Source organism: Malaclemys terrapin, chromosome 10, assembly GCF_027887155.1.
Source record: "Malaclemys terrapin pileata isolate rMalTer1 chromosome 10, rMalTer1.hap1, whole genome shotgun sequence".
Lineage (NCBI taxonomy): Eukaryota > Metazoa > Chordata > Testudines > Emydidae > Malaclemys > Malaclemys terrapin.
This window is the reverse complement of record NC_071514.1, coordinates 75896850-75920708: the sequence shown is the minus strand read 5'-3', so window position 1 is coordinate 75920708 and position 23859 is coordinate 75896850. Positions and strand designations below refer to the sequence as shown.

Below are 23859 nucleotides of genomic sequence, written 5' to 3'. Positions count from 1 at the left end.
GGGAGCATGGAAGAAGCCACAGAGATGGGAGTGGGGCAAGGCAGGAAAGGCAGGAGTGACTTTTGGGGGGGCAGCTCTTGGAGGAGTTTAAGGAAGAGATAATGTCAGGGGTCCAGTTCTGAAGAGTCTTAAGCTGTGTCTACACTACACACTAAGCACAGGCTCTGGCTCTGATTTGAGCTCCAGGCCCCCTTCTGTCCACACATAACTCAGCCTGACTCGGGTCAGCAAGCACTCGGGACCTGGGTCTTAGGATCCTGGCAGAGAGTCAGACCCTGAGTCCCACTGTGACTCAAGTCCAAGCCCTGTCATTTTGCAGTGCAGACTTGAGTCAGAAGGTCCGCATAGTGCAGCATGGATGCACTAGCACACTGATGAGACCTGGGTCCAGCAATCCAGGGTTACAATGCAGTGTGGATGCCCATGCATGGCCGTGGAAACACTGAGTCCACAAGCTTGGGCCCCACAGTGCAGACGTACCCGTAGAGGCACAGAGCTGATGCTGAATCTTCATCCAGGAAAAGATGGAACAGCATGTGGTGGAGCCACTTGTGAAGTCAAGTTGGGATCTGAGTGTCACTACAGTGCCAAGCCACCCCGCCTCCTTGTGCTATTCTCGCCAATCCAAGCAGTCTGGTTTGGCATCTTCTTTGAGCCAACCTTACCCCTCGTTCTACCCACTGTTACCACTGAGATCCCAGTTCTCTCTTTACGTTCATGGACCATGACTTACGAGAGTACCACAAGGTGGTTGGTTTGCTGTGATGTTTCTCCCATGGGCATAATTAAACCACACCCAATGAGCGGCGATAGAAACTCTCCTGCCAACAGAGCGCTGTGCACACCACCACTTATGCCAGTGTAACTTAGATTTTTTTCAAACCCCTGAGCGACGTAAGTATTGCCGACATAAGTGGTAGTGTAGACATGGCCTTAATGTTCCCTGCTATCTGAATCTATTCCTAGAGCATCCTCTGAGATATAGCATTAACTGGGGTGCTGGGCCAAACCCCAGGCCAGAAGTTTAAAGACATGGACTTTGACCTCAATTACACCAGTGTAACTCCATTGACTTCAGTGCAGTTATTCCTGATTTACACTGAGTGACGGCTGCTGCTTCAGGCCCTTTATCATCTTGTGAGACTAATGGTCATTGGCAGGGCACTTCGCTGGTGGAACTGACAACCAGTGACCTGGGATCAAATGACTAAGGCCCACAGTTTAAAAAACCAGTGCACAGAAATGTGCATGGACTTTTGAGAGTTTTTTTTTTTTTTTTTAAATTGGCCCCGAGTCTTTCTCCACTGAGCATCTAGAGTTAAATACTAATAGAAAAGGAGGAGGCTGGAAATTTTGCCTTTCAATCCTAGATGTTATTTGAAATCCCAGAAAAAATTGGGAGATCATGAAGATGGAAGATGGCTGTGGAAATTAAATTGGCTTCACTCATTGTTCTCTCCCCCAGGCCCGCTATGGAACACACACACACACACACACACACACACACACACACACACACACGATCTCATACAGATTGTTCTGATCTCTTTGTCTCCTTCCTCACTCCTGCCCAGCAGCACAAAGAGTCGTTAGTACCTACTCGGGCCTTGGTGGCTGCCTGGGACAGGCAGGAGAAGTGAAGATGGGATGTGCAGTTATCAGAAGAAAATACAAAGGGTAGGAAAACAACTTCATTATTACCGTGCTGTTCTGTCAAGCACAAACCACTCAATATTGACAGGTTTCAGAGTAGCAGCCGTGTTAGTCTGTATCCGCAAAAAGAACAGGAGTACTTGTGGCACCTTAGAGACTAACAACTAACTAGACCTCAATATTGGGTCCCAATGGATTCCAAGCACAGAAGATTAGTTGAAGAGAATTCAGAGTTGAAAGGAGAGCTGTGCTTGTTGTATTAAGAATAAGAACCTGAGCAACGCTCATCTGCCCCCAGGATCACTAATATTTTATTCAGGATGTCTCCAAATAGCTGTAGAGGGGTGGCAGGCACCTGAGGTGAGCCCCAAAACACTTCAAGCAGAACTCTCCCTCCTTGTCTTCTGCTCTCCAAACCTGTCTTCCTTGGTAACGGTGAGAAGGGCTGCCCTGAGAATTTGTCAGAGAACTCACTGCCAACTAAACTCCAGGCTGTTATTTTCTTTGAACTGGAATGAAAAAAGCCCCTTGAATTTGACCTTTGACTCTTTTTTTCAAAACAAGTGTCTTGAATTGAAGAGACAGATCAACATGAAGTGCAATTTTCGCCTGCTTCATTGTACTGCCTTAGTCCTGCTGGCAGCAGCTGGGTCTTGGAGTTCTGAATCCCAGCTGCTTAGCTCTAGACACCTAGTTCTAAGGGTCACACCATGACATCCTTACTCAAGCAAATTCAATAGGAATTTTACCTAAGGGCTGAGTAAATATGAGTGAGACGTCCCAATTGACTCTACAGTGCTAAACCCTCTAAGCTCACTTTCCAAATACCCTTTCCTAAAAGGCTAGATCCTGATATTTTCAGTTCTCAATCCCATTCTTACAATTAAAGGTCACTGTACCTTGGATTCTGGATTCATTGCTCTTAGCCCTGGTCTACACTGGGGGGATGGGGGGGGGCAGGGTCGACCTAAGATACTCAACTTCAGTTACGCGAATAGCGTATAGCGAATAGCGTGGCTGAAGTCGGAGTATCTTAGGTTGACTTACCTGGCCGTGAGGACAGCGGTGAGTTGACCGCTGCCGCTCCCCCGTCGCCTCCGCTTCTGCCTCTTGCGAGCTGGAGTTCCAGAGTTGACGGGGAGCATGTTCGGGGATCGATTTATCCGCGTCTCCACGAGACGCGAAAAATCGATCCCCGATAGATCGATCACTACCCGCCGATCCAGCGGGTAGTGAAGACCTGCCCTGCGATTATATTTGATCATGAACTGGATCGGTAATGAGATACAGGGCCTCGTTTCCAGCCTGAGCTTAACTAGACCTCAGATTTTACTCTCTCAATTTTGCTGGTGCGCTGTAGGTCATTTAGGGACCAATTTTCTGGAGCAACCTGCAATTATGCTCCTGCATCTTTGCACCTGCAAATAACTGCAGATGCATTTTATGACACTTAGGTATCCAACTGATCTGGATTGCACCAGCAAATCAGCTACACTGACACCCCAAGTGTTATAAAATGTAGCTGCAGTTATTTGTGCCCACCAAACTGCAGCAGTAGCGGAAGAATCACATGGCTATAACGTAGCCATGGCGTGGCACAGAATGGACTTCCACCTCAAATGGTCCTTTACAAGTCTTCCTTCATCAGGAGTCAGTATGAGAGGATTTAGGCTTCTTAAATCCCACCAAACTGCACCCATCTTTATTTGCAGGAGCAGTGTCTCAAGACACTGGATTTATGGCTTATTACAACGATTATAACTCGCTAACAACTCCCCACAGCTGCCTTCCCCCTTCCACTTCCTTTCTCCCTATGACCGGAGGAGTGTTAACGGGCCACTTCACCTTGAGTGGTCCCTTGAAATATGTGTTAACTACTTACTCTAACCAATCTGTTCCACTTGGTATTGAGCTGTGACACTGTGAGAGCGCTGTGTAACCTCAAAAGCTTCTCTCTCTTACCAACAGAAGTTGGTCCAATAACAGATATCACCTCCCTCAGTTGGTCTCTCTAATATCCTGGGACCAACACAGCTACAACAACACTGCCTTGTCATCTGATGGCTGTTTATTGGCTTATGTGAAATAATTAGTTGTCTCACTTCAGATCCCAGCAATTAAGTAAACACCTCCGAAAACATACCATCCCACATGGCCCCCTTGTTGGCATTCTCCTAGGACCAGGCATGGAGACTGAACAGAATCAAGACTGGAGGTTTTTCTAAAAGACGTGCTCTAGCAAAGCCCAAAGTTACAGGCCAGATGCAGGAATCATTGGCTGGGTTCTGTGGCCTGGTACCAGTCAGGAAGGGCTGTTCCTGAGATGCAAGGTTATATGTACAGTATTACTAAGCACATAATGGCTGCTGCATATGTCTATCCAATCGCTGCACCACCGCCTGTATGAATCATTACTATGTGAAGATCGTTGAGAGACTGAAGTATGAGAGGTGCTATAAAATCCCCAACTCAATCCTATTTTAATAGTCAGAGGAGAGTGGTTATCAGACAGACAAAGAACAGTTGTTTCCATTGAATTTCAGGGGCGGGGAAGATAACCAATGCCTTCTTTCTAGGGTGCAGTAGAGATACAAGCAACACACACAGAGTCTATTACCTTTGTGTCTGTGCGCCTGCATCGCTTAAACAATCGATTAGCTGCCTGAGCACCGCAATGGCTGCCATCGGCTCCAGATCAGACAGGTGTAAACCGTAGTGCTCAGCAGAGAGATGGTGGGTGGCCAAGAGTGGGATTTTCTGCCTGCACTGAGAGCTGTGACAATTCTTCGCACATGCCTGACTGCATAACTCACTCTTCATTTGGCTGACACTCCAAAAAAAAAAAAAAAAAAAAGACGTTTGGAGGATGTTGCATCTAAATGATGTGAAATGGCCCCGGTGTATCCGAAGGGGCTGGCCATATTGAATCTGACACCATGACACAGTGCGGTGGAAAACAGAGAAGGTTCACTGGGGAAGTGTCAGCCCGGTGCACCTCCATCGCACTTCCCCTTTCCTGACAGGTTCCCCTCTCTCGTTACCACCTCGGTTATTTTCTCCAGGACTGACTTTCCCCTGCTCTGAGATTGCTGCCAGTTTGGCTTCCGAAGATACACGGGTGATACAGGAACACCTTGACGGATACAATACAACAACCATTACTGACAATGGAGGACTAATGAGGCAGAAGCATCCGACCTGCTGCTTTAGTTCCAACTCCTCTCTCTGAGCATGCCTCATTCCTTTCTCTTTGCCATCCAGGAGGGCAGCAAACACCCTCAATAAAGGACAGATTCTAGACTTTACACCACTGTTTTGACTAGTTATCTAGACTGCATGGGAGTTCCCCCAGGACCTATCCCTCAACATCTCATTTGGAAGGAGACAGCACATTGGTAGCATGGTGGAGCACCCTGCGGAGCTGGCATTCTGTACAGTCTGAAACCTTCATGGAGCACCGCCTGCTGGCTAACATGTAAGATGGCACTGGAAGAACTTAGCTGCTTTTTCACCCTCCCCCAACTCTGCCTACCCCTTCAGTTCAGGGTCGGATACTGTGCCTCCAAGTGTTTCCCAACTGTCTCACTGCATGTATGGCAGAAGAGAGCCAGGCAGTGGCACCAAGAACTTCAGGGACTTGTTTAACATCCAGTGGTCAAGACTCAAAGCCGCCAATGCAGAAAACGCACAATGCATAAAACGCCCTCCCGCCCCGGTCTCCCCTGTACATCCATGGAACACTGCCAGTGTCCTCAGACCTTGGAAGGAGTGGGTTTGCGGGGGCTTCCCTCGTCATTTGCTCATCCACAGGCAGTGACCTGCCTCTAGTGGTATTGAATTAATGCATTTCATACACAGCGCATCTGTTGTGCTGGGTGGGGACGGGGGTGGGGAGGAATGCTATTCAGTATTAATTTCATGGAGCAGCATGTGGGACTTTGCCATGAGCTAGATGATGGAGGACAAGTCTGCTCCATCCAATTCCCATTTCTCCCTCTCTAGGCCTGCTGGTCCCACCCATTCCAATTTGTTCTATTCAGCCATTAGCACGAGGCCATTTCCTGTCAGGGAGGGGACACAACCAAAGGCAAAAAGAATAATAATATCTCACCTTTATATAATCCCTGCCATCTCCGAGCAGTTTGTTTTACTAATACATACACAGAATTAATTACCATTACCATGGTATTACAGGTATTCTTAGACTCAGTAAAGGGAATACCATGTAATACCCTGGCAAGCACATCGCTTCCACCTTTTCTGTTATTTCTACAGAGCCGTAAGTGCCAGGCATTTTACAGAGAAATAAAAGACACCATCCCCGCTGACAGACATAAATTTCAAAACAGGGGGTAGGTAGCGTTTTACTTTCAGGCATTAAGGCTGAGCATTTCAAAGCTGCCTCTGGGATTTGCCATTAAAGTTAATCAGGACTGGGTATCTGATTCTCCACGGTGGCTCTGAAAAATCTCAGCCTCGAAGTCAGCCTAACTGTTTTAACAGCCCTCACTGTGCATGTGTAGAGATCACTCCACTCACCACAGACATGCGGCCACCTCGAGGTGGAACACAGCAGCTGTTTACCAGTGAACAGCCACACCATACACAGAATAGTGTCCTATTAAAATGGGAGGGGAATATCAATAAACAAGAAGCAATTTACTCAAGTTGTGATGGGGCCAAAACGGAGGTTAATATTGCCATGGCTGCGTTAATGGCTACAAGTGATAAGGATCTGCTAGATTTTATATATCCTCCAACAGGCAGCACCTTCCTGCAGCACCACAACCCAGTGCTGGAGACTTAGTTCAGTCCAGACTCAGAGGAAAGACTGCACTTCCAGACACAACACTTCCAGTAGCATCTGATTTTCTCTTGGCATTCTCCCATCCAAGCACTGCCCAGGCCTCACTCTGCTGAGATGATGGGAGGGCTTTTTAAAGCTCCGAGGCATCAGAATCCCACTTTGAAAAATTGCTCTGATGGCTGTAAGGTGGGAGGGAAGAATGGGGAAGAAAGAAGATAGGTGGAAATATAGAAGGGATGAGACAGGAAGACACGAAAAGAGAGGGAGGAATTGTAGAGGAAGACTGACTTCTTTAATAAGGCTTATTTACTTCCCCCAAAGAGAGAACTGTGGGGTAAAAATAGCACCATTTAAAGGCAAACTAGCAATAATAATCATTGTCATTATAATCATAATCTCAAACTGTTAGCTCTTTATGTACTAACGAGCTTAATGGAAAATGCTTTCCACACATCAAACCATTTTGCATTTACTTAGGGCAAATGTGCCTCTTTAATATCACTTGGTAATTAGCGCCAATTTCTTCTTTAAAAAAAGGAGGCCAAAATTTTCAAAAGTGACTAGTGATTTTGGATGCCCAACGTGAGGCACCCTAAAAGGGTCCAATTTTCAGAAAGTTAAGGGGTCTCATATTGGGCACCCCAAACCACTCTTTACAGCTGCATGTTTTATACCATGATTGGTTACATATAGAGAATTTAATACCAACTAGAAATCACCATAGCCTTGCCCCCAGGCAACGCATCAATGTTTAAACTGGCCCCACCGAGGACCTACAATTTCTGGTCAAGTGAAGTTGCACTGGGTGCAGGAGAAGTGACTTTATAGCATGTTTGCAGCGCCCAGGACCTGGGCCCAGCCTGGGGCTAGCTCAGTCCCCAGCACGAGTTAAAGCAGCCTCAACTGCTCAACCATGGAAGTCTTTAGAAGATGCATCTCTTTTAAAAGGGGACAAATCTGTGGCACTTTGCTCTCAGAAGAGGAAGAGGAGACTCAGGAGAGCATATGACAAGCCTGCGGCTGAAGAAGCCAAGATACGAGTGCTCTCTCGAACAAGGCGCGTCATTCCCTCCAATCCAAGCAGGCAAGATAGAACGCAGGGTATCAGCAAAGTGGTAAAACAGGGGCTGATCCTGCAGCCTATATTCATCCCGATCAATGAGTGTAGGCGACTCCCCTAGGACAGCTAATAGGATCACGTCTAGGCCAGGGGCATGTTTAGTTCTTATATCTCAGGACCGTCTCAGAAGAGGTTTTCAGCATCGTCAATTCTGGCGCTACACGATTGTCAGGTACTGCATTAGGCTGTAAATAAATAAATATCCTCTTCTGCCTGGGGACACCTTTTAATCTTCCTGTTATATTTTATACACTGTCCCTGCGTCTCAGCTGGGTTACACTGTATCTAATTTGAACATCTGACATATGGGGTTGTATTAAACCAAGGCCTTCATTTTATATTAATCATCAAATATAAAAATACTGCTAGCTCAATCCTGCTTCTCAGGCACCAGGCCAGAGCTGCTCTTGGTGCTTCCACCTCCCTACACCAGCCTGAGCGCTGCACCATAGGGGAGAGGCTCCCACTACCAGAGGGCAGCTGGGTTTCCCAGCTCCACCTACCCTCTGGGTTTCTGCATCATATGGGGGCTCCACAATGGTGGAGGCTGCAGCAGACATTAGCCGAATCAATCACGCCCCCACTCCTGGCTGGCCCCACTCACTTAGCAGGCCTTGCTGGCCCCTTATGGGCTGTCTGGCGGAAGGACAGTTGCAGATTTATGCCACCATAACCTTTCTCCAGTAGACTTTCTGCCCCCAAGAGCCCTATGTCAGGGTCTGCACTGGCAGAAGCTGCCATACGTGAATATGGCTCTGTATCCACAGTCAAGATCAAGGATAGTCAATTCTTTTTTGTCAAGGTCCAAATCTCTTGGTCAAAGTATAGTCAAGGTCCAGTCTCCAGAGAAAATAAATAATCATAATCATAATGAAAACAGCAAGTAAATAAAAAGATTTCAGGGTCTTTTCAAAAGCATCTGGCAGTCTGGATTTGGCAGTCCGCCTGTTGACTACCCTGGTCTAGATGTTAGACTAAGGTAGATACTCAAGTGTGAGTTTGATGGGAGAGATGATAGATGAGAGAGACTATTTCTCTATCACCATATGTATCTTTCTGTCTGTCGGACAGGCAAGCCAATGTACATGTTTTATAGCCACATTTCCAGAAGGCTCATTTTCAGCTGCTGCGTGCTGCCTTTCACACTGGTTTATTAATGTAGGCCTGCATGGGGTTATTAAAATCCATTCAAATCCAATGCAGGCATTCCGATGTTAATGTCAATGGCTGAGAGGCACAGAGGATGGGAGTGGGAGGGAAAGGTGCTTTGATGGCTAATTTCCAAACAGGCTGGTTTAACAAATAACTCAAAAAAGCTCAGAGGAAGATTCAGGCCGTGGGGAAGAGGTGAGCTATGGATGGTGCCCTTCTGGGTCACGATGCCGCGCCAAAATCCCCACAAATTCTCCATCTCGTTGCGGGTCTCAATGTGAGACCATGTGCGTCTCCTTCTTCAGGTGGGAGCTGCAGTTTAATCCGATTAGCCAAACCATTCTATCTAGGGTGACCAGACAGCAAGTGTGAAAAATCGGGACAGGGGTTGGGGGGTAAAAGGAGTCTATATAAGAAAAAGACCCAAAAATCAGGACTGTCCCTATAAAATCGGGACATCTGCTCACCCTAATTCTATCTGAATTTTACTTGTCAGCATTGACTCTTTGCCTTTTGTTTCAGAGGCACTTTCGCAGCCAGGCTCAGGCTCTCTGTCGGTGAATCTGCTGGAGTGGTTGGCTCCAGTATGATGGTTACACCCTTCTTGTCCAGGTTTGATTCACAGGACCAGAATGTCAGGAGGGATTGGGTTACTGCACTGAGAAGCTTCCCATCGCAGACATTTAAGATTCCACACATCTCCTCTTTTACTGGTGCAGGGAGGTAAACATCCTCTTGCGGGAAGGGACTGTGTTTACCTGTGTGTCTGTGCAGGGGCTTCTAGGGGCCAGGTCATAATAATAAAGGCAGCCATGGGAGGTCAGTGAGTTCAATAGCGTGGCTGCATTTTTAAAAGATCTGGGTAATTTTAGGAGCTATGAGTAGTTACCGTTAGGCAGGCTAAGATAAAAGCAATCAGAGCTTCAGGCTGTAAGCCGATTCCTTGTGAGTATCAGGAAGGAATTATCCCCCTCTCCCATATACACTATTTGCATATTTGGCTACATGCATCATGGGAGATTTCATGTTCCTATTTGGCATCAGGTACTGCCTGCTTGCTAGATACAGGGGAACAAAAGTCTGATCCGGACAGCACAGAAAGTCTGACTGCAGAATATGAGGGGTGTGCATCGGAATCTGAAACCCTAACACTCGGTGAGGGTGGTTGTGGAGCAGCAAGTCCAGTTGCTGCTGTTCTCTACCTATGATGCCCCAGGAGCAGATATTTGCCCTAATACTTTACATATGGATGTCAGATCACAGACTCATTCAAGTTATAGAGGAGAAAACTGAGTCCATCTCCCTTCCCCACCCCTGGCAATGCAGGGTTGTCCCTTTCAGCACATCTTTGTCCAGGCAGGTTTTAAATGTTTCTAACAGTAGAGTTTCCACGGTTTGGTCAGAGATTAATCCCACACTCTAATAGATCTCGGCAGCTGGAAGTTTTCATGATGCATACAGTAGTGGCCTAATTTCATACTAAAGAAGTGCATGGGACACAATTAGGTCTATATATGTATGTATATATATAGTGCATGTATGACTTAAATAATACTAATTTAGTATTTGTCACTTCATAGAATTTTAGGCCAGGCGGGACCCTTATGACTAAGGCCCTACCAAATTCCTGGTCCATTTTGGTCAATTTCATGGTCATGGGATTTAAAAAATAATAAATTTCATGATTTCAGCTATTTAAATCTGAAATTTCATGGTGGTGTAATTGTAGGGGTCCTGACCCGAAAAGGAGTTGGGGGGGGTGCAAGGATATTGTAGGGGGGGTTGTGGAATTCCTACCCTTACTTCTGCGCTGCTGCTGGCGGCAATGCTGCCTTCAGAGCTGAGCAGCTGGAGAGCAGCGGCTACTGGCCAGGAGCCCAGCTCTGAAGGCAGAGCTGTCACCAGCAGCTGCGCAGATGTAAGGATGGCGTGGGATGGTATTGCCACCCTTACTTCTGTGCTGCTGCTTGCCGAGCTGGGTGGCCGGACAGAGGCGGCTGCTGACTGAGGGCCCAGCTCTGAAGGCAGCAGCGCAGAAGTAAGGATGGCAGGTATGGTATTGCCGCCCTCACTTCTGTGCTGCTGGTGGTGGGGTGCTGCCTTCAGAGCTGGGCACCCGGCTAACAGCCGCTGCTCTCCGGCTGCCCAGTTCTGAAGTCAGCGCAGAAGTAAGGGTGGCATTACCATGACCCCCCTAAAATAACCTTGTGACTCCCCTGAAACTCCCTTTTGGGTCAGGACTACCAATTTGAGAAATGCTGGTCTCCCCCATGAAACCCACGATGTTTTCGACATAGGGACATCTGGACTGAGCCCATCATCTCATTTCCCACTACAGGCTAGCAAGCTGCTGTCAGAGGGCAATGATTTTTAGCCAGCCCTTTTTATTCCTCTAATAAAAATGAAGATAACAAGTCTGACTGCTCTCCAGGACACCTACATGGTTCAGAACCTCCATCAGCCAACCACATGCCTCCTTCCTTCCAGCCCATTAGATAAAGAGGTTATATTCTGAGGGCCCAGCATTAACTGGTGCTATAACCTTCCCTTTACTAATGTCACTTAGCAGATGGAGTCATTGAGAGATCCTTCAGTTTAAATGAACCACTTGCACCGGAAGGGCTACAGTCTGGGCTACTGGCAGGGTTTTCACGGCTGATGGCCTGGAAAAAGCGGGGGAAGAAGAGGTTGGCAGTGAGATTTCATGGATGTGGCATCGGTACCCTATGCCAGCAAAATTACCAGGCTGAAATCCTGGAGCTAGATAGGGCAAAGCTGTTCATAGCAAACAATTTAATTGATGAATGTAGCAAATTTCCCACAAGAAGGCTTCGACTTTTACTAATCTGTTCATTGCATGAAATCATTTGGCAAACGGTTTATGCAAACGTGTCAGCCTACGGGTTACTCCTCAGCCTCCCGTACTTGCTATCCAAAATTCACCTGCTTGTGCTGTGCAATATTCTTGCTGTTTTCTGATGGGATGACTCCCAAGTCACTGACTGCTCTCAGGGTGGCTCTGCTAATACTTGTGTAAATACTTATCTGTGCAAATATTCGTGGCACTTTCCCTTCCTGCTGCAAAGAGCCTGTGAATACAAACTTGCTTGCACGAATGTTTGCGGGAAGTGGTAAGAGAGACTACAAATTCTGCCAAAGCCAATGCATGGCTGTCATTGGAAGGAATGTTCCCAGACACTGGGTTGACAGCATTTGGCCAGCTCTGCTAGCCCCAGTTGCTGCCTAGGCCGGGGCAGAAGGGAGGTGGAACACACAGAGGGAGAGGAAGGCCATTCATCATAATTAACCACTCTGCAGTGAGCAAAATCCATCTCTTGTTGTGTCCAAAGAGACCCATCCCAACCTATTCAGCTTAATAATTCTCAAATAGCTCGTTTTTTCCTATTTTGTGGCAGGAAGAAAGCCCTTATCCTGCTCTTGCTGCAAGTTCCATTTTACATCCTTGATAACTCAACATTAGACTTTATAACAGTCAATTGAGAAAGCCCTGCGGGAGTCTTTGATATAAATGCCTTCAAGATGCAGGGCTTATAAACTGAGATAACAAAACTGTCTTTTGTCCTTCCTGTCCCAGGCCTGCTGTCTTAGCACTGATGTTTGTAATTCATTGCCAGGGTCTGGGTCTGTCTCCGTCAATACACAGATTGCTGTCTGTCTGTCATGCCTAGCCAGTAGCCATGTGTTTGTGACTGGGGGTGAATTTTCAAAAGCACCTAATGGGATTTAAGTGCTGAGATCCCACTGACTTTCAATTAAACAGAGCCTAAGCCCTGGTCTACACTGTGGGGAGGAAAGGGGGGGAATCGATCTAAGTTACGCAACTTCAGCTACGTGAATAACGTAGCTGAAGTCAATGTACTTAGACCTACTCACCGCGGTGTCTTCACAGCGGTGAGTCAACTGCTGCTGCTCCCCCGTCGACTCTGCCTGTGTCTCTCATGCCGCTGGAGTACAGGAGTCAATGGGAGAGCACTCAGAGGTCGATTTATCGCATCTAGACTAGACGTGATAAATCGATCCCCGCTGGATCGATTGCTGCCTGCCGATCCGGCGGGTAGTGTAGACATACCCTAAGTGGCTAAGTCACTTTTGAAAATGGGACTTAGGTGCTTTTGAAAATTTTGCCCCCGGATGAGGAATTTTCCTATCTTTTCCTGCCTACCCTCCCTGACTGTTACCTTTTTGTTCCATCTGGCCTCTACCTCTGTCTGTGTGTTTCCAGGACTTCTGTTTTCTGTCCCTAGGACTGCTGACTGTATAACCATCTCTCAGGGTTTGTCTACACGACAGCGGCACAGCTATTGTGCTGCAGCTATGCTGCTAGCACTAATCTAGACACTTGCTATGGCAAGGGAAAGGCTTTCTTCGTCCCTGTAGTAAATCCACTCTCGAGAGAGGCAGTAGCTAGATCAATGGAAGAATTCTTCCATTAACCGAGTGGTGTCTATACCGGGGCTTAGTCAGCTTAACTACGTCTCTGAGGGATATGCATTTTTCACAGTCCTGAGCAATGTAACTAAGGTGACCTATGTTTTAGGTGTAAACCAGGCCTGTCTCCAGGGCTGCTGATGCAACACCTTTCACCAGTGCTCAGTTTACTTACAAGAATAAAAAAGTGGAGTTTGGTAAAATAAGGTAGTTGCCATAAACCTGACTCTATTGGAAATGGCGGCGCTAAGCAAAGCTTATTCCTGAAGTTGTTATTCTTTTCAGTCTCAACAACCCATTTAAGTAATGTTTAAACTCATTTTTTAATTCCATCCTTGCTCAAATTCGCCTGTCTTCCCAAGCAATAATGCAAAAAAATCTTTTTATCCAGCTGTGCATTTTCCTATACAAATTTGTTTCCATTAAATTGTTCCCTTTTGTCCTCTTAAAAAGCATATTTTAAATAACAGTTTAAAAAAAAATTACACGCTGCCAAAAAAAGAGTACTTCACTGGGCGCCTTTATACAACAGTTATCTCTCTCAATGGATGGATGAAAACCTTTAAAATGGTCTTGAGGTGGAGACAAGAAACACAAAAATTCCTAGAGCTCCCCGCAGCCAGACATTTCAACAGCCAACACATGGCATAGACTAATCTTAGAAAACTAAATTATAGAGGTGATGTGAACCTAATGTTCTTTTTCTGCTTTGTAAAAAACCACAGTTTTGTGCAAGTTGGGGTGAAGGCACATACTGCACTTCGGTTTTGGAAAAATCATTTGTTCCGTAATCCCTAAATTCAATGAAAGAATGTAAATTCAATCTTAAAAAAAGCCCACCCAACTTTCTCCCCAAAAGCCACATTTTAGATAGAAGGGTCATAATTCATGAGTCAAGATGTTTCCACCATTACTGCACAGCAGAGCTGTTTGAATAGTGTGTGTGTGTGTGTGTGAGAGAGAGAGAGAGAGAGAGAGGAGGAGGAGGAGAAGGAAAATGAATGAGTATTTCAAGAATTCACTTTGATCTGTCCATTTTCTAGCTGTTTCATACTCAGTGAATACACGTACTTGACCCCAAACTATGTATTGTAGGCCATGTGCAGCTACCTATTAACCAAGTGGAATGACCAGTTTGGAAGCTTGCAGACTGGCCACTTTCATGTATAATGCATATGCTGCTGCTTCTTCACTTGTGATTTCCTGTAAGTGCAGTTGAATACCAAAGAGAATTGCAAATAACAAAGGCAAAATTTGCCAAATGCGTTTCTCGACTGCTATTTCAACTAGCTGCAGCTCATAGGAAGGCGGGGGAGTCTGCAGTGTTTCCCTAAACTCATCAGAGACAATAATTTTGAGATCTCCGCCACTCTTTTGTTAACTGTGGGGGTGTCTGACTTCGTAAAAGTGGCCACTGTATCTGGCCTTCAATTGAAGATTGGCTCAGAGTTTGAATATAGAACACCGTCAAACTTGTGGAGTGTATGGATTGAGGGCTGAGGTTTGGGCCATCTCTGATACTCTGTGGATGTGGTTCCCTTGGTGAGCAGAGATAGATGCAGTGATTATGAGGGTGGGTTAGAGGGTAGCACACAGCATACTTTTGAAAGTGCTTTGTTTAATTCTCCTTGAGGTTCCACACTGGGCTGGCCCAGTAGATGCCACCCAGTTTTCAGCCAATGTGGCCAAGTACAGGGGTTACGATGTTATTGTCACCATGACACTTTCCACTCCTAGCAGGCCCAAGAAGAGTACACAGCTAATCATCTCACCCTTTCATTGCTTCCCTGTGGATGTGAGCATGGTCCATAGTTAGACTGCACCCAGAAACGAGGCCTTCTGGGAACAATCCCAGGCTCTAAGGGTTTTCAGAAAGGAGTGGGAGAGAAACATATCTGGGTTACTGCCTGCATCTGTGCCAGGATACAAACTAGCCCAAGGTTTCTCTTTTGGAATCACCCTCAGGCTCTGTTTCCATGTCCCCGACCTCTACCAGGAATGGATTTGTCCTTTCTGGTTTGTTATATCTGCATGATCCCCTTACACTGCTTCCCCTTCTTCCCCAGATGTTCCACATCTGCCTGTTCATTGCAGTTCACTCCTTTCTTCTTTGGTGTGATTGAAAAAGTCTTCTCTTACCTTTGTGCCTGTGTCTCACTGCTGGTTCCTGACATCAGAAAGCTGCGGCTCAGTGGATTTTTCCCGGCTGATGTCATGAATGTTGCCTAATCATCATGTGCATTTGCTGACGGGCTCAGGGGACTCAACATTAGGGATCCTTGAGGATGGGTCACCAAGCCCAATATTTGAACTGCAAGAAAAAAAAATATGAGAGGGAGATACTTCAGGGACATACAGGAGTGCCAATGAAAGCAATGGATCAGTCACCGCAGAGAGATCAGAGCTATCAAACAGCGGTTTGCACAATGGCAAAGACATCCGACATGAAACAACATAAGACAGAGGGGACATCAATTAGCAAAAAGATCAGCTGTTGGACATGGTAAATTAACAGGAAAGCAAGCCAGCCCTTAGAGGAGGAAGAAATCGAAAGAGACCTTTGGAGCTAAAAGGAGACCTGGGACAGACATAAAAACAGGAAATATTTCAGAAAGAAAAACAAATTCTGTGCAGGATTTAGGAAAACAGGGCAGTGAATTAAACATCAGAGCAACGGCTAGACCTGGGGCAGATCGACAGAGAGATCAACAGACATAGAACAAATATCAGAGAGATGGACAACCTGAGACAGGCAGCGAGAGACAGACAGATCTGGGACAAGTACTAGGCCATATCCAGTGGTGTCAGAAGCAGGCTAGTTACAAGCATGTTTAAATACAGTTGTTGCTCACAGAGTTCTGGCACAGTTCCTCTGACCTGTCTGGATGGTGATTTTTTCCTGTGAATTCTGCCTGCCAAACCATGCCATTGACCAGATAGTCTGCAGTATGATTTTATTGTATACAGCCATAAAATCCACATCCAGACTTGTAGAGAAATTGGGCTAGAACCCCATTAGAAACAACTATGTTTTAAACATGGTTTTAACTAGCACATTCCTGATCCCATTGTGGACAGGGCTTTAGAGAGATAACATACCTCCCCTCCTCCCGAAGGAGAAAAGACAAAAGAAAGGCATCTGTGAGATGGATGGACCTGTGACAGAGATCAGGGACATGGGACAGAGGCTGGAAGACACTAGAGACTTGTGAAAGACCAAGAGCTAACATTACAGAGCAGGAGCAGGCCAATGACATATACCAGGCAAACTGCAAGTCATCAGAACAATGGAGAACACAATTGGCTAATCAATCAGAAAGACAAGGTTGAGAGGTATCAGGAAAGGCAACAGATACTTGGAGGTCAGTTATGAAGTCTAGTATCAAAACAGGAAATAGGAGGACAATAACTCAAAAGCAATGACTACTTTTTAACAGTGGAACCAATATTGGAGAGGCGAGGCAGGTATTTGAATGCAGGATCAGTGTTTGGAGTGTAGCAAATGTCAGTGCGGAAAATCATAGTGAGATGAGAACAACTCTGGAATAATGAATCTAGTATCTGAGAGACAGATACACCTTACGTGGAAAAAAAGCTGAACAAGAGAAACTTTAAAGAGTGGCTCTGTTTTGGAAACAGCCCATAAAAATGACGCAGGGGAATTCCACGTTAATTACCTCTCAGGGATTCCATACCAAGTTTGCTTAGGAGAGAAGGACAAAGATTTGCAGGCCTTGCAAATTCCACCAGGATCTGAAAGTACAGCTGGGTATTTTCCAGCTCGTGCTTCATCATCAGTAACCTTGACTCAAGAGAGGCCTAATCTAGGTGTAATTAAGGTGCAATGGAAGTGCATACCTCTATATACCTCAACATCTAGATTCTGCAAGTGGAACCCTAATTCTGTTGAAGACGTGCAAGCCAGAATAGGATTTATTTCCAGCTCACTCTCCCACAGCGGGATGGGCGCAACAGAGACGGTAAGAGTTCAAGGTAGTACAATTTATTACTGGTACTAATCTAAGCAGAATACACCCAGGGAGCAGATCTGTTGAGCACAAAGTCATTGGTATGATCACTATATGGAACTTAACTGCACTTTACAAAGACTTCGCATAGTCTTTTTAACAATGGTTAGATCTGAGCAATTGGAGTTGAATGAACAATTCACAGTGAATATCTATGTCAGTTTTCCCCTCTTTTCCAATCCATGGGATGTTCACACATAGATTGCAAAGTCCTCGTATTTATTTATTATTGGAACTAATTTGCAATTTCCCCCCTGTGCAAATATCGCTCTAGGTGGGCAAACTACGGCCCATGGGTCACATCCAGCCTGCGGGACCATCCTGCCTGGCTCTTGAACTCCCGGCCAGGGAGGCTAGCCCCCGCCCCTCCCTTGCTGTCCCCCCTCCCCTGCAGCCTCAGCTCGCCATGCCGCCAGCGCTCTGGGTGGCGGGGCTGTGAGCTCCTGCCGGGCAGGCTGCCAGACATGCTGCTCTGAGCGGCATGATAAGGGGGTGGGGAGCTTGGATAAGGGGCAGGGGGTTACGGGGGGCAGTCAGGGGACAGGGGGCGGTTTGATGGGGCGGAGATTCGGGAGGGGGGGCGGTCAGGGGACAGGGAACATGGGGGGTTGGATAGGCGTGGGAGTCCTGGGGGGCCTGTCAGGAGGCGGGAGTGTAGATAGGATCAGGGCAGTCAGGGAACAGGTAGCGGGGGGGTTGGATGGGGGTGGGGTCCCGGGGGATGGTTAGGCATGGGGGGTCCGAAGAGCGGGTGGTCAGGGGACAAGAGCAGGGGGGGTTGGATGGGTGGGAGGTTCTGAGGGGGGCAGTCAGGGGGCGGGAAGTGGGAGGGGTCGGATGGCGACTGGGGCCAGGCTGTTTGTGGGGGCACAGCCTTCACTACCCAGCCCTCCATACCGTTTTGGAACCCCGATGTGGGTCTGGGGCCAAAAAGTTTGCCCACCCCTGCTCTAGCATTTCATTGGAAATATTCTTTATTTGAAATTCACGCCCTGTTGATTAGTTACATCACCCAGGTGGTCCAGTTTCTGTTTCCCCGTCGGATGATTTATGAAACGGACTGGCACGGCACTGTGAATTTCAAGTCTGGCAATCAAATATCCAATTTGAAATTTGCTTTTGGCGAGCAGGTCAGCATCTGAGCGTCATGTTTGTTTTTCCGGCATAGCAGTGCTAGTAAAGCTTGGCAGTTGGACCATGCATGGAAGGCAAACATGAGGAGGCCATAAGTGTGACTGAAATTAAATTCATTTTCAAATTTGAATGAACATCCACAGATCATTGCCCACCTCCTCCCCCACTCCACGATTTGCTTAGCTCTGCCACTGACATGGCGAAAACGGGCAGTGAAACAAGGGGCTTAACATCCTAACAACGGATTAAACTAAAATGACAGGCATTCTAACGGGACGAGCCATGCCTTCTTCCCAAGAGTCCCTGGGAGAGGGGCTCTTGCTGGAGGCCTGGATGGGCATGGCTCCTTCCGGCCTTAAACTCTTCATAGTTGTATGGGATCATCTAGGTCCAAGTTCACCCCAGAGTCTATCACACACAGCCGCTGTGGTAACTCCACCCACCCTCACTGGGACACGAGGCACCAGGCTGGCCCAGGGAAGTGTGGTTTACCTCTCACTGCACCAGCTTCAGGGATCTACCCCACCGCCCAGGAATACAGCAATGCCAGATTCAACCAACAGTGTCCTGTCTTGGGCAGTGGTCTATGCCAGATTCTTCAGAGGAAGGTGAACTCCCACCCCTCATATAATGCACCTTGTGCAATCCTGTACCTGGGGCAGCGAGAACTTCCTGCCTGACTGCTGACGGAGACCAGAACAATGGGTTGTAGGACGGAATGAGACACAAGGCATAAGGCAGAGATAAGAAAGCCAGAGGGAGAGAGAAGCACCAGAGCAATACATCAGGCAGTTGAGGCAGAGCACATAGGAGATCGATGGGACGGACATTAGACTAAGGGAGCCGGCAGCAAAGAGACAGGATCCGTTCCATTCCTCTCTCTATCTGGATAGTGGTAAAGAATGTTTTTTTTTTTTTCATTTAATAACACCTATTGTTTTTAAATGATCCACCAAGCTATCGGAGTTCCCCTGGCATTAGCGATGTATTTGTGAAGGGAAACGCTGGTGCTGAAGACTGACTTCTAGCAGGATTTTATGAAAGCCTCTTCAGGCTTCTAGTGATTTGCAGCTGTGGAAAACAAACACAGACTGATACAAACACAGAGCGAGGCAGAAAGAGCGCGCGCTCTCTCTCTCTCTCTCACACACACACAGAGCAATTCATCAGACCAAGTGAACTCGAAGGGCTTGACAAACTCTACATGGATTCAATTATTTTTTAAAAGTCTATAGATGAATAATACTCCGTGAGACTGAGAGAACCAGACTAATTTTGTGACTCTCCAGTTTCAGCCTGGGGAGGATGGGAGCTGTTGCCCTTAGTATGTTAGTGGGAGAAGGCTGAGGGAGAGAAGGCCGACCAAATTGCTCTTGCTCTTTCAAGGTGACCTGAAAAGGAAAAAAAAAATGGGTGTGTCCTATTTTATTCCTGCCTGTGTGATGCAATTAGAAGGCCCGAAGGGTTTCTTTTTCCTTCTTCTTTACAAGGTTTTTCCCCTGCTTGTTTTCTTAGATTAGAAATTCAGCTCTTCTCTGCCTTGGAAAACTCTCTGGCTGTTTTGCTACTAGCATTTTTGAGACTGTCTCCCACTGCTGCATCACCAGCAGTGCAGCTCCACCACTGGGGAGATGGCTGGTGCACACTAGCGCTTTCAACATGGAGCAGTGTGGTGACAGTGCAATGGTGGGAGAATTTAAGGAAAACCCTCGTGTGAACAAGAGTGATGGAAGCTGGATAATTAGTGAAATGATAACATCATGAGAGTGGAGGGAGAGCTCAGCTGCTGAGAGGCTGCTGAAAACAATCTGTTGCTTGTTTTTGTTAAAACCTATTTCTCTTCAATGCCTAATTAACAACGGAAATGATGTCTTTGGGAAAGATTGAACACTCCCAAACCTTTCAGTGAGGTCTAGAGCTCCCAATACTCATCTCTGAGACATCCACTAAGACCAGGGAAGACCTTCCTTGACATTTCTGAGGTGAAAAACCTGCAGATGAGAACCTAACTCCCCAATCCTCCATCCCATTCCCACCATTCCTAAATGTGCATACGCACACTAGGGTGACCAGAAGTCCTGATTTTATAGGGGCTTTGTCTTGTATAGGCACTTATTACCCCCCACCCCATCCCGATTTTTCACACTTGTTGTCTGGTCACCCTAACAAACACACACTCTCCTTTCAAGCCTTCTTTAGCCATTAGAAAGAAGCCAAAAAGGGCACACCCAATTTTTCAAAACTCTTAGCAGGTCTCTATGGCTGCCCTGAATGCTGCTAGCGGACTGTTCTGGAATGAGCCCAGACTTCAGTACCAAGAAGGGCTCATCCTGTCTTCTTCTCTACCTTGTTTATCTTCTGGAGGGGCTGGGACAATGCAAATGGATGGCGGTGCGAGCCTCATGCTGGAACACTTCCGTTCAGCAGCAGGAAAAGCCACTTCAATCATCAATTGCCAATCAATGTGTAGGAATTATACATGCCCCAAAGCTCAGTGCGCTGCCACCATCGCTCTCTCTTTTTAGCCTTACTGCGAGGAGAACTGAGCCCCTCGTTCCTTCCTGGATGCCTGCCTCTCTCAGCTGCTGCCCGAGGCCTCCTCCTAAGAAGGCAGGAATTGGTCACATGCTGGCTGACTATTGCTGACTCCAAACCATTTAAAAGCACAGCGGGAATTTTAATTATGCCCATGGAGTGGGCCCTGATCATTACATACACCATAGAGATGTAGTTACTGGCTTGCGGGTGATAAGAACCCCGTGACACACTCCCTCTTGGTCAGGAATGGTTTGTGCTCAAGGGGTTAAGACCGGGGCCTGAGAAATTAGAAAATTAAAACTAAGCATCATCATTCAGGAGTCAAAGGGCAAAACCAGCATTTAGATTCTCACATGGTGGGCGCTAAAGACAAGAGATGCATAGGTAGATATTCACCTCGAGCTCTCGGCAGAAACCACCCTGTGAATACAAGGCTACCCTGGGCTCCTGTGATGACGTTTCTATTATACATGCCTCCTCCAGCAGTTTCAGGCCTGAAGTATCTGTCTAATGTTTGTGTAATGCTGAGCAGCTCCACTACCCCATGCAGTTAGATTAGCTATCATTATGTCTTGAGAGCACTGGAATTACCAAGTTGCAAAGTAATAGATTGGTACTTATAAGGCACAGCTGGACAGCTTTGGATTAAGTAAAAAATTGGGATTTCTTGTTCTTAACTGCCTTGAACTATCCTGAGCCTGACATATGAATAGCAGATTGTGAAACTGAGCCCTGTCCCTAAATCAGTAGAACATCCCCTTCCCCATCTTCTCCCCTCCCCACCCCCAATGCCCCAGCCATTGCTTCAAATCTACTACCATCACCTAACCTCTTCTGGAGGGTAACCAGATGACTCCAAAAAACAACCAATCACCCAACGAGACAAGTTCAGCCCTGCTGACTGACACCAGGCATTAACTTGGCCCAAGATAACCAGCTCAATTTCTGAGGGAAGAAATCACGACCAAAAAAAATAAAAAAACCAGCAACCTCCAGACATGCTTGGAAAATAGAAAGCTCCTATTTAATTGAGCTTTGCTTATGTCAGGCTGAATGAGCCAAACCCATTGCAGTTTCTGTTATTCGGCATCTATCAAAGTGCAATTGTGAGTCAGAGGAAAATATTCCTCATGGCTGAAAGATCAATGGGTTTTGGCTTTTTCCACCTTGACATAAGCAAGACTCCGTTACATACGAGCTCCCTTTTTGAAAACATTGCAGCGGTTTTGATTTTCATTCCGAGGTGATTCTTTTCCTTGCAAGGCTGCTCTAGGTGGTTATTTGTTTATTTCTGACACTTCTTAAATGGCTGTTCTGCCAACCTACTCAACTACGGCTCAGCGGTCAGGTACACTGAGACAGAGCTGGAGTAATTCCAGCTAAATCTGCAGCGACACCAACAGTGAGCAGAATCTGGCCCAGCGTCCTGAAGCATATTTAGGACCAAATCCTGCTCCTGTAAGACACTTTTTCAATCACACCAAAGGAGAAAGGCGTGAACTGCAATGAACAGGCAGGTGTCCTGTTGAAGTCAAGGGGAGTTTTCAATTGATTTCAGTAGGACCAATGCTTGGTGCTTAGACCCCTTGACCCATGAGCCTATGCAGATCCCTATCAATGGTATGTTGTATAGGCACAAATTGCAGGGCTGAGGCCTTAATTACAACTTGGCTGGGGAGTGGCAGGTGTTTCGAGCCAGCCTCTGTCTTTATAGGATTGTATATTTTCCAATACTGATTTCCATCACATGCCTGACTTGAAACTGTAATAATGAACAATTGCTTTCTCCCTTCCCTTCTGATCTCAGTCGTGGAGTCAGGGTCCGCTGGCACGAAACTCAAATGCAAAACGGAAATCACTGCACAGTGACATGTCTGTGTAGCTTCGCTGTCCATTTATTTGCCTTTTCAAAGAGCTGCTGTGTTAAGCAAACATCTTTGCCTGGATCCTATCTGGAGGAGTTTGTCTGGTACAGCATGGTTCCTGTTGGGGCGGGGGAGAGTGACTGAGTGTGTGTGTGAGATGGTGGCGGGTGTGTACCATTCTTCTACTGCGTGTGTGTGCACGCGCATGTGCGCATGCAAGTGTGTGTGTAAAATAGCCAGAGCTGGGAGAATACCACAACCTTTTCTTGAATATTTGCTTGAATTACAGCAGGGAGGGTACACATGGTGGCTGCCATACTGACATACCAGCGATTGAGAGGGTGACTTCCAAAGCTAAAAGCACAAACTGCTACAATTTGAACTAAAGAGTCAAAGTTGAGGCTATAACAGACTCAGATTTCTGCAGACTGGACGCAGAGGGGCACCTGTAACACACTCACCCGTGGCTAACACTCACTGTCGTGTTGGCTTTCAACAAATAATTGAACATTCCTGCCAGTGAACCCATTTGCTAGAGTAAAGAGCAAATTTGAAGCGAATAATTTCAGACTATGAAATCTGAATTGAAAATGTGAGTATTTGCACTTGACGAGCACTGAGCTCACCCATTCAGGGAACTTCCACTCAAAACTAACCAACACAGCTCAGAACTTGAATATCAACGCCACACAACAAGCTGTTCATGAGGATGTTGCACAGCAAGATTTAACAGTGAAAATTGGTCAGCAAATAATTGTCGATAAAAATATATTTTTGAGACCATCATACACTGCTCCTGGACAATTCCCAAATGAGAAAGAAGCTAAATCAATCTATTTATTTAACTATCTATGCTAGAAGTTATTCACTGATAGTAATATTTTCAAAAGCACCTTGGGGCCGGATTTTTAAAGGTATGTGGGCACCCAAATATGCAGATAAGTGCCTAGCAGGATTTTCAGAAGTGCCTAGGCCCATGGGAGTTAGGCACTTACATGCTTCTGAAAATCCCACTAGCCATCTATCTGCACCTCTGGGTATCTAAATACCTTTGAAAATCTGGCCCTTATCGTCTAAGTCTCATTTCAAAAGCGACAGACTCCTAAGTGCCTA

At 46.5% G+C, this 23859-nt stretch overlaps 1 protein-coding gene across 1 annotated transcript in view; it reads right to left on the bottom strand.

The window, feature by feature from the left end:
- ELFN1 (extracellular leucine rich repeat and fibronectin type III domain containing 1) overlaps positions 1 to 23859 on the bottom strand; it is a 180962-nt gene that overhangs the window by 61729 nt on the left and 95374 nt on the right. The window contains exon 2 of the mRNA XM_054041126.1: positions 15321 to 15492. The gene's annotated coding sequence lies outside the window, so the exon portion shown is untranslated. The remainder of the gene's footprint in view (positions 1 to 15320; positions 15493 to 23859) is intronic.